Below are 14,708 nucleotides of genomic sequence, written 5' to 3' on the forward strand. Positions count from 1 at the left end.
CAGATGTCAGCTGCGATAGTCAGCTGACACCCAGCCGCGATCGGCCGAAGCTCCTCCCGTGAGCATGGCTGATCGCTCTGGACGTACTATTCCATCCTTGGGAATTAGGGCCCACCCCACATGGACGGAATAGTATGTCCAATGGCAGAAAGGGGTTAAAGCTCTATTAGGAGTGCTTCTTTAAAAGGTAAACAGATCATTAAATTAATGCATTATTTTTTTGGCGTTTCTAAAATCACTACTTTCCACACTATATAACTTTAATGTCTGTCTAGTAATGCAGACTTATAGGATTTTAGTACATATGCATTTTAACAGTCCATTCCTTAATGTCAGAAAAAGTCACAAAGGAAATAATAATGGCAGCAAAATTGTCATGCAGATTTAGGGATGAATCGTTACTAAGGCTGGTTTCACATTTGCGTTTTTTGCCGCTGCGTTTAAAAAAACGCATGCATTTTTTTTCCTATACTTAACATTAAAAATGCATGCGTTTTTTTGCATGCGTTTTGCTCCTTTTTGCAGCCGCATGCGTCTTTTCTATGCATGCGTTGTGTTGCAGAAATGCGACATGTAGTAATTTTTAGCGGCGTCTTTTGCTGCAAAAAAAGCATGCTTTTTTTGCGGAAAAAAAACCTATTGCTGTCTATGTAAACGCATGCGTTTTTAAGCAAATGCATTTGGTTGCATTAAAAAAGCATGCATTTTTATAGAAAAAAAACATTAAACACACTGATATGCCACCCCCCACCATAAAGGTGATAAAGGGATCCTAATCCTAACCCTAAAGGGATCCTAACCCTAACCCTAAAGGGATCCTAACCCTAACCCTATCCCTAACCCTAAACCTAGGGATCCTAACCCTACCCCTAACCCTAACCCTACCCCTAACCCTAACCCTAAGGGTTAGGGTTAGGATCCCTAGGGTTAGGGTTAGGGTTAGGGTTAGGTTTAGGATCCCTTTAGGGTTAGGGTTAGGGCTAGTATCCCTACCCCTAACCCTAGCTATTGCTGTTTATAGTGGGGTTTTTACTTGATTTTGATGATTGGCAGCTGTCACACACTTCTCATCATGCGTTTAAAAAGCGCAAATGCATGAAAAAATGCATGTAAACGCGTCAAAACGCCGCATATTTTTCACCACATGCAAAAACGCATGCGTCTAAAAAACACAGCGTTTGCACGCGTTTACATGCGTTTTTTCACCATGCGTTTTAAAACGCAAGTGTGAAACCAGCCTAAATTAACATTTCTAGAACATGTAGTCCAATTGACTGAATCCCGAGTCATTAGTATAAACCAGACTAAAATTAAACATAATATTAAAATTGTTTAAACATAAAAAAACAAACAATTTCCCTCTAAAATTCCATTTAGACAACCTGTTTACTTCTTTAGAGTGAAAGATTATTAACTAAAAGACCTTATCTCTGACAACATTTTTCCATGTTAATGATTTTTCACATTCATTTTACAGATATATTACCACTAACTGATTATCTAGCACATTTGGCCACAAAGAATCAGCAAATAGCCTCGGGAGTATAAAAGCACATCTCTCCAAGTGTAAAGTTCTCTTCATTTGGTTGAGCAGCTGAAGAGAAGGGAAAACACAGCTTGGCACAGTAAGGATCATGTAGTTTTTTATAATAATAATATAAATGTAGACAAACATACATAAATATGAATCAAAATGTACATAAAAATATAGTCTTACTATTCTGAGGATAAAAATCAGAGAAACGTACGAGGAATTCCTCTTTAGATTTGATTTTTGCATTTGATGTTATTCATTACTTAAACAAAAGTTAATTGCAAATCAACTTATACCTAACTGTTTAACAGTCAATCCTGCCATGTTCTAATATAATTACACTATTTTTCCTTTTTTTTTAATTATGTCTTAGTTTCTTGAGACTGACTAATTCTAGTGTGGGTGCAGATTATTTTGTTATTATGAACTTTACTATTTGTAGAATGATTTGTGTGATATGTCCAAATATTGAATGTTGGGTGTTCAATAAATTGGTTACTTGCTGATAAGAATATGAACAATGCATAATTATTGCAACCTAATTTATTTCAGTATATTGCCAAATATATGCTTAATATATTAAAGGGATGTGCAAATAGGAGATTGAGGAGTACTCAGGTGGATAAGATAAAAATGACAGATTTTATCAGAATTTTTTTTTTTTTTAAATGAGAAACAATATAACGGGACACAGTCCAGGAGTAAACAGAAGCATCAGGATCACCACTCACTAATACAAGAATATTGCACATATCCCATGTATTCAACAGTCAGATGCATAAGTTAATAAGCCATGGCAGGAACTATCCCAACAAAGTAACACCATAAGAAAAAGCCAAAATAGTAAATATAGATCCCATCTGGGAATGATGCTTGCCAAGGTGAAAGGAGTGGGACCCTGGGCCAGGTGGTGGTACCTTATGCAGCTGACTTTGGGATACATGGGAAATGTGAAATATTCTTGTGTTAGTGAGTGGCGATTCTGGTGTTTCTGCTTATTCCTGGACTGTGTCTTTTTTTCTTATTAAATCTGTCATTTTTATCTTATCCACCTGAGTACTCCTCATTCTCCCATTTGCACATGTATTTTTCGGAGTTGGAGTGTATCTTAACTTAGGGTGGGTCACTACTTAGTGCCACCACCTCGCAAATAGTATGCAGCTGAGGCTTGTGTTTGCATATATTAAATGGAACCTGACAGCTTATATACGCTGCCAGATCCCCATATCAGTATGCATCAGACGCTGGTAGCATGATTGCAGCACTATAAGTTAAAAAACTGCAGTGTTTAAGTGAAAAAACATACTTTTACAGCCTTCTGGGACAAAGCCACAAAGGTGACTTCTTGCAAAGGCCAGTCCTGGCGGCTTCTCTTCAATTCGTTGCCCATGTGACTTCTTTCCCGGCAATTTTTAATATAATTTTCTTAAAACAATCATACAACCAGTGTGTGAACTGCTGTATGCTTGCCTGTGGATTGGGCAGCAGTTATCAGTGGTAACGTAATGTTTAATGGTCATTTTCTAAACTCTAATATTGATGTGTTAAAAGGGCAACGACAGAACTAAAAATATTGCTTAAATGGGACTTAATTTAGTTTTTTGGATTGCATTACTTGCTTTTTATTTTGACCCATTTCCACATTTGAATCCGGACAAATCTTTTAGTTACAGTGGAGCAGATTTATTACTGGATTTATGTCAAAAATGTAAAAAAAAAAATAAAAATATGGCTTTGGCATGCTTTGATAAACAACATTAGTTTGAACTGAGTTGCCAGATGGGATGTATTATAATATACAGTATTTAACCAGTTGCAACAATAAACACAAGGTTTTTTTCCCCCAAGTGTTGGACTTTGATAAAATGGTTGTGCCCACATTTAGATGCAAAAAAGTTATCCAACTAAGAGGTGGTTTCATGGCTACAACAAGGTATTTTTTGCCCAGTAAAGTTTCACCCTTTACCAAAGATATCACATTCACAATATTTACTTTTATTAATGAGACTTATTGGCCCTGACTGGTTTAATAATTGACAAAATTGTCCAAAAATGATCCAAATTTGCAGTTTTAATCTACCTTCACTCTGTGTGATAAATTTGTTTTAGTTTTTTCAAGTTTGTATTGTATAAAGGTGCATTAAGACTAAGATTATTATCATTGTGAATACTTACCGGTATTCATAACTTATTGTTGTTGGGAATACTTGTTTCCCAATATTTGGCCTATCTAAATACTCATTCATCAGGAGAAACTATTTTTAAGCTTGCTTAAAAATTATCCCTCTTGGCAACACATAATGCTGTATAAACAGGACATGTGAAAACAATGACATTCTGAGTGCAGAATGATCATGACAACAATCATTCTGTACTTATAGAAATTTGGTCAATCTGTCTAAATAGGCTTGCCGTCAATCTGCTTCTATACAGCTGATAGGAGATTAACTAACACTACTGGTCCATTAGCGTAAATGCACTCTGAGCATTTGCACAGGATTAGTAAGTCGGTCTTATTATATGTTCACATGTGAAATTGATACCTTTATAGAAAAAATAGGAGAAAAAAATCATAATTTGGAGGCATTTGTTGGGTCTTTGCAGGTTGTAGCCTAGATTCACTGAGACTAATGGATAGTGAGAGATTGACTGCCCAGACATCGAACGACAAGCCGATTCATAAGAGTTTAGTGCTGGCATGATTGACATTCCAATTCTGTTCATAATAGCATTATGATATAAGCTATTATAACTTAATTCCTTAGTAACCGGGCCACGGTTTTGAAATCTGACAAAAGTCACTTTATGTGGCAATAAATCAGAAATGCTTCAACATATCCCAGTGATTTTGAGAATGTTTTTGCATGACACATTGTACTTTTTTGAGAGTGGCAAATTTATGTCGATATTGCATGCATTTATTTATTAAAATATCAGAAATGTTACAAAAATTTCCAAAAATTAGCAATTTTTGAACTTTTTATGATTATTCCTTTAATTAAGATAGTCCCACCACATAAAAACATTAATAAATAACAATTCCCTCATGTCGACTTTACATGTTCACCATTTGTGAAATGTTTATTTCTCTAGCATTTTAGAAGGTTTAAAAATGTAGCTGTAATTTTTTCATTTTTTCAAGGAAATTTACAAAACTTATTTTTTTATGGACCTATTAAGTTTCGAAGCAACTTTCGGGGCCCTTTATATCAGAAACCCCCAAAAGTGATACCACACTAAAAACAGTGCACCGCAACATATTCAATATTGCTTTCAGGTAGTTTATTAACCCTTCAGGTGCTTTGCAGGAATTAATGCAAAGTGGCATGACAGGAATGAAGACATTTATTTTTACCATACAAATGTTGCTAACTTCTGAACAGGTCACTGGTACCGGCAGACTCTAAGGCCATTATTTGGCCATGAATTGCTATGGCAAACATCAAGACCACACAACCAAGATCTCAGGGTAGCTATGGTGTTAAAGAGGGAGCCCCACACCCTGTTAACCATCTAGATACTGTAGTCTTTATTGACAGCAGCATTTAAGAGGTTAAATGACTATAGTCAGTACCAACACTCATTGTGGCTGATGTAGCAAGTTGTCAGCTATAGTGTACAACTGGCAGTTACAGTATGGTCACCCATCGGGATATGCTAATCTTTTATATTTCAGGTCAGTAAAAAAATATATCGGTGGTCACTAAGGGACTAAGGCACTAAGGGACAATATTGTGATCACAATAGTTATTGAATTGCCATGAAAATTATAAACTACCAAGCAGAAATGAAAAACTGGTACAGCAACAATATGTCCTAAATATTTGTGAGAAATTGTCACAGTTTTTCTCATGTCACTCCAAAATTTCTTTGCCATTATTTTCCAAAGTTAATGCATAAACAATGCAACTTTGTAATGATTTTGGAAAACTGCTGTAAAATGTGGTGACACAATATCATATTATTATCAAAATGTGTCAACATTTGAACTGTTATGGTGATTAAAATATAGTGTATATTATGATATACGTAAAACATATTCACCAAGTGAAACATTTAAAGAGAGGGCAAGGTACATTTTACACCAAGGTTTCTCTATGCGCCCACGTAAGGAGAGACTTGTCAATCAAGCAGAGAGAGGGGTGAGGAAGAGAGCAGGGACCCATTTCAAGCCACCATTTTCAAATATATTTTTTCAGGCTAAATATACATTTTAGGAATGAGGGAATCAGTATCTGATTCATGCTGTCCATGATTCTGTTAACATCAATCAATCTCGTTATTTAAATGCGAGCAATCTCTGGTCAGTAGATGGAATCATTAAGAGACATGGCTAAACAAACCTTTGTTCAATTGATAATAAAATGGTATTTGCACTGCTTTATCAATTATGTAGCTGGAGATGAGGTAAAACTATTTCCACACCTATAGGACCTTCATGCCATTGTGTGTGAATAATTCACAGTCAACTAAAAAAATCAAACACTGATGTTAATGAATGACAGGAAGAGTATCAGCCTTTATTATAACTATTCACTGCTGCAGCTGACAAGTAACTGCCTCTAAACCACATTTATCCCATTTATCAGTAGACTTATTAATCTAGAGGTTTAGTAATAATGTATGTCGCTAACCTAGTACACTTTAGCAATGTATTTAATGCGTAATAGCTGTCACATAAAGAAAGGTCACATTCTTATTAGGAGTTAACAGGGAAGAATAGAAAGTGCATTCCTTGCCATACATAATCTAGTTTAGGACCTGATCTTTCTCACTACATTAGTGAGTAATGCAGTTAAAGTGCATCTAGCATAACAAATAGGGACAAATTAGCTGTAGTATGTGGGGCAGAAGAAATGTTTATTTGTAGTAAGATAAATCTTAACATCCTTTGCCTTTTTGTAAAATCATAAAACAGTGACTTTTGACACAAGCTGACTTACTGGGTATTTGTTAGTTTGCAATTGCACATCCGCATTGTATTGAAAGAAAGATCCATGTACCAAGACCAGATCAGTGATGGTGGAGATACCTGAGGAAATGTAGTTGTTATACATGCATGCAGTAAGAAGTGGCATTTGATATTGTATTAACCCCTTAGTGACCGAGCCAAATTTTTGAAATCTGACCAGTGTCACTTTATGTGGTAATAACTCTGCAACGCTTCAACAAATCCCAGTGATTTTGAGATTGTTTTTTCGTGACACATTATACTTTATGATAATGGTAAATTTTGTTCAACATTTTTTGTGTTTATTTATAAAAAATATAAAAAATGTGAGAAAAATGTTAAAAAATTAGCAATTTTCTAAATTTGAATGATTATCCCTTTAATCCAGATAGTCATACCACAGCAAACCATTAATAAATAACATTTCCCACATGTCGGCTTTACATCAGGACCATTTGTAAAATGTTCTTTTATTTTGTCAGCATTTTAGGAGGTTTAAAAATGTAGCAGCAATTTTTCATTTTTTCAAAGAAATTTACAAAATTTATTTTTTTAGGGACTTATCCATGTTTGAAGTGACTTTAGGGGTCCCATATATTGGGAAACCCACAAACGTGATACCATTTTAAAAACAGCACCCCTAAACATATTGAAAACTGCTGTCAGGTCGTTTATTAACCTTTCAGGTGCTTTACAGGACTTAATGCAAAGTGGTATGACAGAAATGAAAATGTGTATTTTTACCACCTAAATGTTGCTAACTTCTAAACAAATTACAACAGCCGTCAGACTCTAAGGCCGCTATTTGGTCATGAATTGCCATGGCAAACATCAGGACAACAAAATCATGATCTGAGGGCACCAATTGTGACAAAGAAGAAGCCCCCACACTCTGTTAACCATTTATAATGATGTAGTCACTATTGACAGCAGCATCTAAGGGGTTAAACAGATTTAGATGGTGCAAATACTGATCGTGGCTGATACAGCAAGTTGTCAGCTATAGTGTACAACCAACAGATGCTGGATTGTTACCTGTATGGGGAAGCTATTCTCTTATATCTCAGGTCAGTTAAAAGACGTATTGGCGGTCATTAAGGGGTTAATGTGCCCTACGTGAACTTGGTGGCAACCTGTACCAAACGGGTGGCATGCAGCCAGGGGCACAAGGCCAGAAAGCACTTATGGCATTGTTAGCTGTACTTTAAATAAAATAATATATACTTGAGCTGTATTAGCACTAGGCCAAGCTCACATGAGTGTGAAGAAAGACCTATTTTTTATTACAAGGTGGAAAGCAACAGTTTCCTACAAGCTAATGTTTGTATATATATATACTAGCTATTGAACCCGTTCTATGCCCGGGTGGCGAGCATTTATATTGGTATATGGTCTCCATCCTGGTATGTGCTGCTCCATCCTGCGTCCCCATCCTGTCATGTGCTGCACCCATCCTGCGTCCCCATCCTGTCATGTGCTGCTCCATCCTGCACCCCCATCCTGTCATGTGCTGCTTTATCCTGTGTCCCCATCCTGTCATGTGCTGCTCCCATTCTGCACTCCCATTCTGTCATGTGCTGCACCCATCCTGCGCCCCCATCCTGTCATGTGCTGCACCCATCCTGCGTCCCCATCCTGTCATGTGCTGCTCCCATCCTGGGCCTCCATTCTGACATGTGCTGCTCTCATCCTACGCCACCATTCTTTAATTTGCTGCTCCCATCCATATGCCCCATACGCTGCTCCATAAAGGTTTATGGCCCCCATAAGATGCTCCATAGTATATGCACCGTACACTGCTCCATAAAGGTTGATGGCCCCCATAAGATGCTCCATAGTATATGTCCCCGTACGCTGTTCCATAAAGGTTTATGGCCCCCATAAGATGCTCCATGGTGTATGCCCCCATACACTGCTCCATTATGGTTTATGGCCCCCATGAGATGCTCCATGGTATATGCCCCCATACACTGCTCCATTATGGTTTATGTCCCCATAAGATGCTCCATTGTATATGCCCCCGTACACTGCTCCATTATGGTTTATGGCCCCATAAGATGCTCCATTGTATATGCCCCCGTACACTACTCCATTATGGTTTATGGCCCCATAAGATGGTCCATTGTATATGCCCCCGTACACTGCTCCATTATGGTTTATGGCCCCCATAAGATGCTCCATTGTATATGTCCCCGTACACTGCTCCATTATGGTTTATGGCCCCATAAGATGCTCCATGGTATATGCCCCCGTACACTGCTCCATTATGGTTTATGGCCCCATAAGATGCTCCATTGTATATGCCCCGTACACTGCTCCATTATGGTTTATGGCCCCATAAGATGCTCCATTGTATATGCCCCTGTACACTACTCCATTATGGTTTATGGCCCCATAAGACGCTCCAGTGTGTATGCCCCCGTACACTGCTCCATTATGGTTTATGGCCCCCATAAGATGCTCCATAGTGTATGCCCCCGTACACTGCTCCATTATGGTTGATGGCCCCCATAAGACGCTCCAGTGTGTATGCCCCCGTACACTGCTCCATTATGGTTTATGGCCCCATAAGATGCTCTATGGTATATGCCCTGTATTCTGCTGCAATATATGAAAAAAAAAAATACCATACTCACCTATCGTCGCTGGGCGCCGAGTGCTGGGGGGCCTGAGCAGGCGGGGACACCGGCGCGCTGTGGGGGTCAGGTGCCGGTATCGCTGCTAGTTCAGGCCCCCCAGCACTTGCTATATTCACCTGGCCCCATTCCACCGCTGCGCGCCGCCATCTTCCGGGTCCTCTGGCTGTGACTGGTCAGTCAGAGGGCGGCGCGCATTAAGCGTGTCATCACGCCCTCTGAACTGAACGTCACAGGCAGAGGACCCGGAAGATGGCAGCGCGCAGCGGTGGAACGGGGCCAGGTGAATATAGCCGATACTTACCCTCTTGGCGGTCCCTGCTTCTCTGTTGGAGATCGCGGTGTGCATTCAGTGTTTACTAGTGTTGAGCATTCCGATACCGCAAGTATCGGGTATCGGCCGATACTTGCGGTATCGGAATTCCGATACCGAGATCCGATACTTTTGTGGTATCGGGTATCGGTATCGGATACATAGAGATGTGTAAAATAAAGAATTAAAATAAAAAATATTGATATATTTACCTCTCCGGTGGCCCCTGGACTCAGCGCGGGTAACCGGCAGGCTTCGTTGTTCAAAATCAGCGCTTTTAGGACCTGAGAATCACGTCCCGGCTTCTGATTGGTCGCGGGCCGCCCATGTGACCGCCACGCGACCAATCACAAGCCGCGACGTCACCGCAAGCTATTAGCGCGCTCATTTTTGAAAAATGAGCGCGTTAATGACTTTCAAAGACGTAGCAGCTTGTGATTGGTCGCGGCCACGCGACCAATCACAAGCCGCGACGTCACCGCAAGCTATTAACGCGCTCATTTTTAAAAATGAGCGCGTTAATGGCTTTCAAAGACGTAGCGGCTTGTGATTGGTCGCGTGGCCGCGACCAATCACAAGCCGCGACGTCACCGCAAGCTATTAACGCGCTCATTTTTGAAAAATGAGCGCGTTAATGACTTTCAAAGACGTAGCGGCTTGTGATTGGTCGCGGCCACGCGACCAATCACAAGCCGCTACGTCTTTGAAAGCCATTAACGCACTCATTTTTAAAAATGAGCGCGTTAATAGCTTGCGGTGACGTCGCGGCTTGTGATTGGTCGCGTGGCCGCGACCAATCACAAGCCGCTACGTCTTTGAAAGCCATTAACGCGCTCATTTTTAAAAATGAGCGCGTTAATAGCTTGCGGTGACGTCGCGGCTTGTGATTGGTCGCGGCCACGCGACCAATCACAAGCCGCTACGTCTTTGAAAGCCATTAACGCGCTCATTTTTAAAAATGAGCGCGTTAATAGCTTGCGGTGACGTCGCGGCTTGTGATTGGTCGCGTGGCGGTCACATGGGCGGCCCGCGACCAATCAGAAGCCGGGACGTGATTCTCAGGTCCTAAAAGCGCTGATTTTGAACAAAGAAGCCTGCCGGTTACCCGCGCTGAGTTCAGGGGCCGCCGGAGAGGTAAATATATCAATATTTTTTATTTTAATTCTTTATTTTACACATCCCTATGGATCCCAGGGCCTGAAGGAGAGTTTCCTCTCCTTCAGACCCTGGGAACCATGAGAATACCTTCCGATACTTGATGTCCCATTGACTTGTATTGGTATCGGATATCGGTATCGGCGATATCCGATATTTTTCGGGTATCGGCCGATACTATCCGATACCGATACTTTCAAGTATCGGACGGTATCGCTCAACACTAGTGTTTACGCATACCGCGATCTCCTGGGAGCGTCACTCTCTGGGGGCCAGACTGCGCCGGCTCTTACGCAGTCTATAAAGGCTTCGGACAGAGTGACGCTCCCAGCGTTATATATATATATATATATATATATATATATATTTATACATATACACATATATATATATATACAGTGAATCAAATAATTATTTGATCTTTTGCTGATTTTGCAAGTTTGCCCACTGACAAAGACATGGACAGTCTATAATTTAACCCCTTTCTGACCTTGGACGGGATAGTATGTCCGAGGTCAGATACCCCGCTTTGATGCAGGGCTCCAGCGGTGAGCATGCATCAAAGCCGGGACATGTCAACTGTTTTCAACAGCTGACATGTGTCCGCAATAGCGGCGGGTGAAATCATGATTCACCCGCCACTATTAACTAGTTAAATGCCGCTGTCAAATGCTGACAGCGGCATTTAACCGGCACTTCTGGCCATCCGGCTGGAAATGAGCACATCGCTGAACCCCATCAAATGATCCGGGGTCAGCGATGCTTCTGCATAGTAACCATAGAGGTCCTTGAGACCTCTATGGTTACTGATCCCGGCTAGCTGCGAGCACCACATTGTGGTCGGCGCACATAGCACACCTGCAATTCAGCTACATAGCAGCTATCTGATGATCGCTGCTATGTAGCAGAGATCGAGTTGTGCCAGCTTCTAGCTTCCTATGGAGGCTATTGAAGCATGGCAAAAGTTAAAAAAAAGTTAAAAAAATGTGAAAAAAATAAAAAAATATAAAAGTTTAAATCACCCCCCTTTCGCCCCATTCAAAATAAATCAATAAAAAAATCAAACCTACACATATTTGATACCACCGCGTTCAGAATCGCCCGATCTATCAATAAAAAAAGGATTAACCTGATCACTAAATGGCGTAGAGAGAAAAAAATGTGAAACGCCAGAATTACGTTTTTTTGGTCGCGGCGACATTGCATTAAAATGCAACAACGGGCGATCAAAAGAACGTATCTGCACCAAAATGGTATCATTAAAAACGACAGCTAGGCATGCAAAAAATAAGTCCTTAACCAACCCCAGATCATGAAAAATGAAGACGCTACGGGTATCGGAAAATGGCGCAATTTTTTTTTTTTTTAGCAAAGTTTGGAATTTTTTTCACCACTTAGATAAAAAATAACCTAGACATGTTAGGTGTCAATGAACTCATAATGACCTGGATAATCATAATGGCAGGTCAGTTTTAGCAGTTAATGAACCTAGCAAAAAAGCCAAGCAAAAAACAAGTGTGGGATTGCACTTTTTTTGCTATTTCACCACACTTGGAATTTTTTTTTCCCGTTTTCTAGTACGCAACATGCTAAAACCACTGATGTCATTCAAAAGTACAACTTGTTTTGCAAAAAATGCGCCCTGACATGGCCATATTGACGGAAAAATAAAAAAAGTTATGGCTCTGGGAAGGAGGGGAGCGAAAAACGAACACGGAAAAACAGAAAATCCCAAGGTCATGAAGGGGTTAATGGTAGGTTAATTTTAACACTAAGAGATAGAATACCAAAAATATTGTATACATTATATAAATGTATTTGCATTTTACAGTGAGAAATATGTATTTGATCCCTCTGGCAAACAAGACTTAATACTTGGTGGCAAAACCCTTGTTGGCTATCAGTCAAATTTTTTTTTAGTTGATGATGAGGTTTGCGCACATTTCAGGATGAAATTTGTTCATCTCCTCTTTGCAGATCATCTCTAAATCATTAAGAGTTTGAGGCTGTCGTCTGGCAACTCGGAGCTTCAACTCCCTCCATAAGTTTTCTATGGGACTAAGCTTTGGAGACTGGCCAGGCCACCCCATGACCTTAATGTTCTTCTTTATGAATCACTCCTTTCTTCCCTTGGCTGTTTGTTTTGGTTTATTTTCTTGCTGGAAGACCCAGTCACGACCCATTTTTAATGTCAGGTTGGAGGGAAGGATGTTGTCATTCAGGATTTTACAGTATATGACTCCATCCATTCTCGCATTGATTTGGTGAAGTAGTCCTTTACCATTAGCAGAGAAACACACCCGAAACATAATGATTCCACCTTCATGCTTGACAGTGGGGACAGTGTTCTTTGGGTCATAGGCAGTATTTCTCTACCTCCAAACACGGCGAGTTGAGTTAATGCCAAATACCTCAATTTTTGTCTCATCTGACCACAGCACCTTCTCCCAGTCACTCACAGAATCATCCAAGTGTTCATATGCAAACTTCAGACAGGCCTGCACATATGCCTTCTTGCGTAGGAGGACCTAGCTGGCACTGCAGGATATTAAACCTTTACAGTGTAAAGTGTTGCCAATTATTTTCTTGGTGACTGTGCTCCCAGCTACCTTGAGATCATTAACAAGCTCCTTCCATGTAGTTTTAGGTTGATCTCTGACTTTTCACATGATTAAGGATACCCCACGAGGTGAGATTTTGCATGATGTCAATTGACAGTCATTTTGTATTTCTTCCACTTTCTTACTATTGAACCAACAGTTGTCTCCCTCTCACCTAGCATCTTACTTTTGTAGCCCATTCCAGCTTTGTGCAGGTCAACGATCTTGTCACTGACATCTTTATAAAACTCTTTGGTCTTGCCCATGTTGAAGAGGTTAAAGTCTGACTGATTAATTAAGTCTATGCAAAGGAGTCTTTTGTAATTATTAGAGATGAGCGGTGTTCAAGTAGAACTGTTCGCCAATTTCAAATTCAAGCTGTTTTGGGCGATGTTCGAGTCGTTCGACAAACCCGAACAATTTGCTTAAAATTCGTTGTTAATAAACTGTTTCAGTGTATAGTGGGCGGGAGATAGATCTGTGCTGAAATAACGCCGATCTCCATTTTTTTTCCATCCCGCATTTACAGTGGGGTGGTGCAGTCTCTCAGCCTATCAGCAGTGCACACACACACAACAATGTGCATGTGATGCACACAAGCAAGGGCATGTGTCATTGGCTGTGTATGTCACATGTCCTTGCCTTATAAGAACCATCCATTTGCCCCGTCACCACCATTTCCTCACTGATGCAGCTGAGTGTTAGACGGCACAGCTGCTGCTCTGGGCGCTATACAGACTAAAAGTGTTTTTTTGGAGCGAATTGTCAGAGAGATAGGTTTAGGGAGTCGGAAGGAGTCGGGACTAGTTGTAATACCTGCCCTTTTCAGGGTAGGTTACAGCAGTTCATAGTACTGTTTGCCAGGCAGGTCTGTGCCAGTGCTGTGCAAGAGTTTGTCACAGCATTTGGTGTAATCTAGCTCAGCCAAACCTTTTGGGCTAGTAGCATTGTCTGATAGTCATCTAAATAGCCCGCCTGTGAAGCTAGCTACACTGCCTGTGTATCTCAATTTTTACTGCATCTAACCCAGTTAATTGTTTAGGGCCTAGGAGCAGTGTCTGCACATCAGCAGAGTAGCCCGCCTGTGAAACTAACTACACCACTTGTGTATCTCTATTTTCACTGCATCTAATCCAGTTAATTGTTTTGGGCCTAGGAGTAGTGTCTGCACGTCAGCAGAGTAGCCCGTCTGTGAAACTAACTACACTGCCTGTGTATCTCTATTTTCACTGCATCTAATCCAGTTAATCGTTTAGGGCCTAGGAGCGGTGTCTGCACATCAGCAGAGTAACCCGCCTGTGAAACTAACTATACCGCCTGTGTATCTCAATTTTTACTGCATCTAATCCAGTTGATAGTTTTGGGCCTAGGAGCAGTGTCTGCACGTCAGGAGAGTAGCCCACCTGTGAAACAAACTATACCGCCTGTGTATCTCAATTTTCACTGCATCTAATTCAGTTGATAGTTTTGGGCCTAGGGGCAGTGTCTGCATGTCAGCAAAGTAGCCCGCCTGTGAAAC

The 14,708-nt window shown here is 40.6% G+C and overlaps 1 protein-coding gene across 2 annotated transcripts in view; it reads left to right on the plus strand.

The window, feature by feature from the left end:
* Positions 1-1,516: 1,516 nt before the first annotated feature.
* The window catches only part of SI (sucrase-isomaltase), a 427,600-nt gene continuing 414,408 nt past the window's right edge, over positions 1,517-14,708 (plus strand). For both annotated transcript variants that reach the window (XM_069727394.1, XM_069727395.1), the window contains exon 1: positions 1,517-1,625. The gene's annotated coding sequence lies outside the window, so the exon portion shown is untranslated. The remainder of the gene's footprint in view (positions 1,626-14,708) is intronic.

The sequence above is a fragment of the Ranitomeya imitator genome, chromosome 5, assembly GCF_032444005.1.
Source record: "Ranitomeya imitator isolate aRanImi1 chromosome 5, aRanImi1.pri, whole genome shotgun sequence".
NCBI classification, from domain to species: domain Eukaryota; kingdom Metazoa; phylum Chordata; class Amphibia; order Anura; family Dendrobatidae; genus Ranitomeya; species Ranitomeya imitator.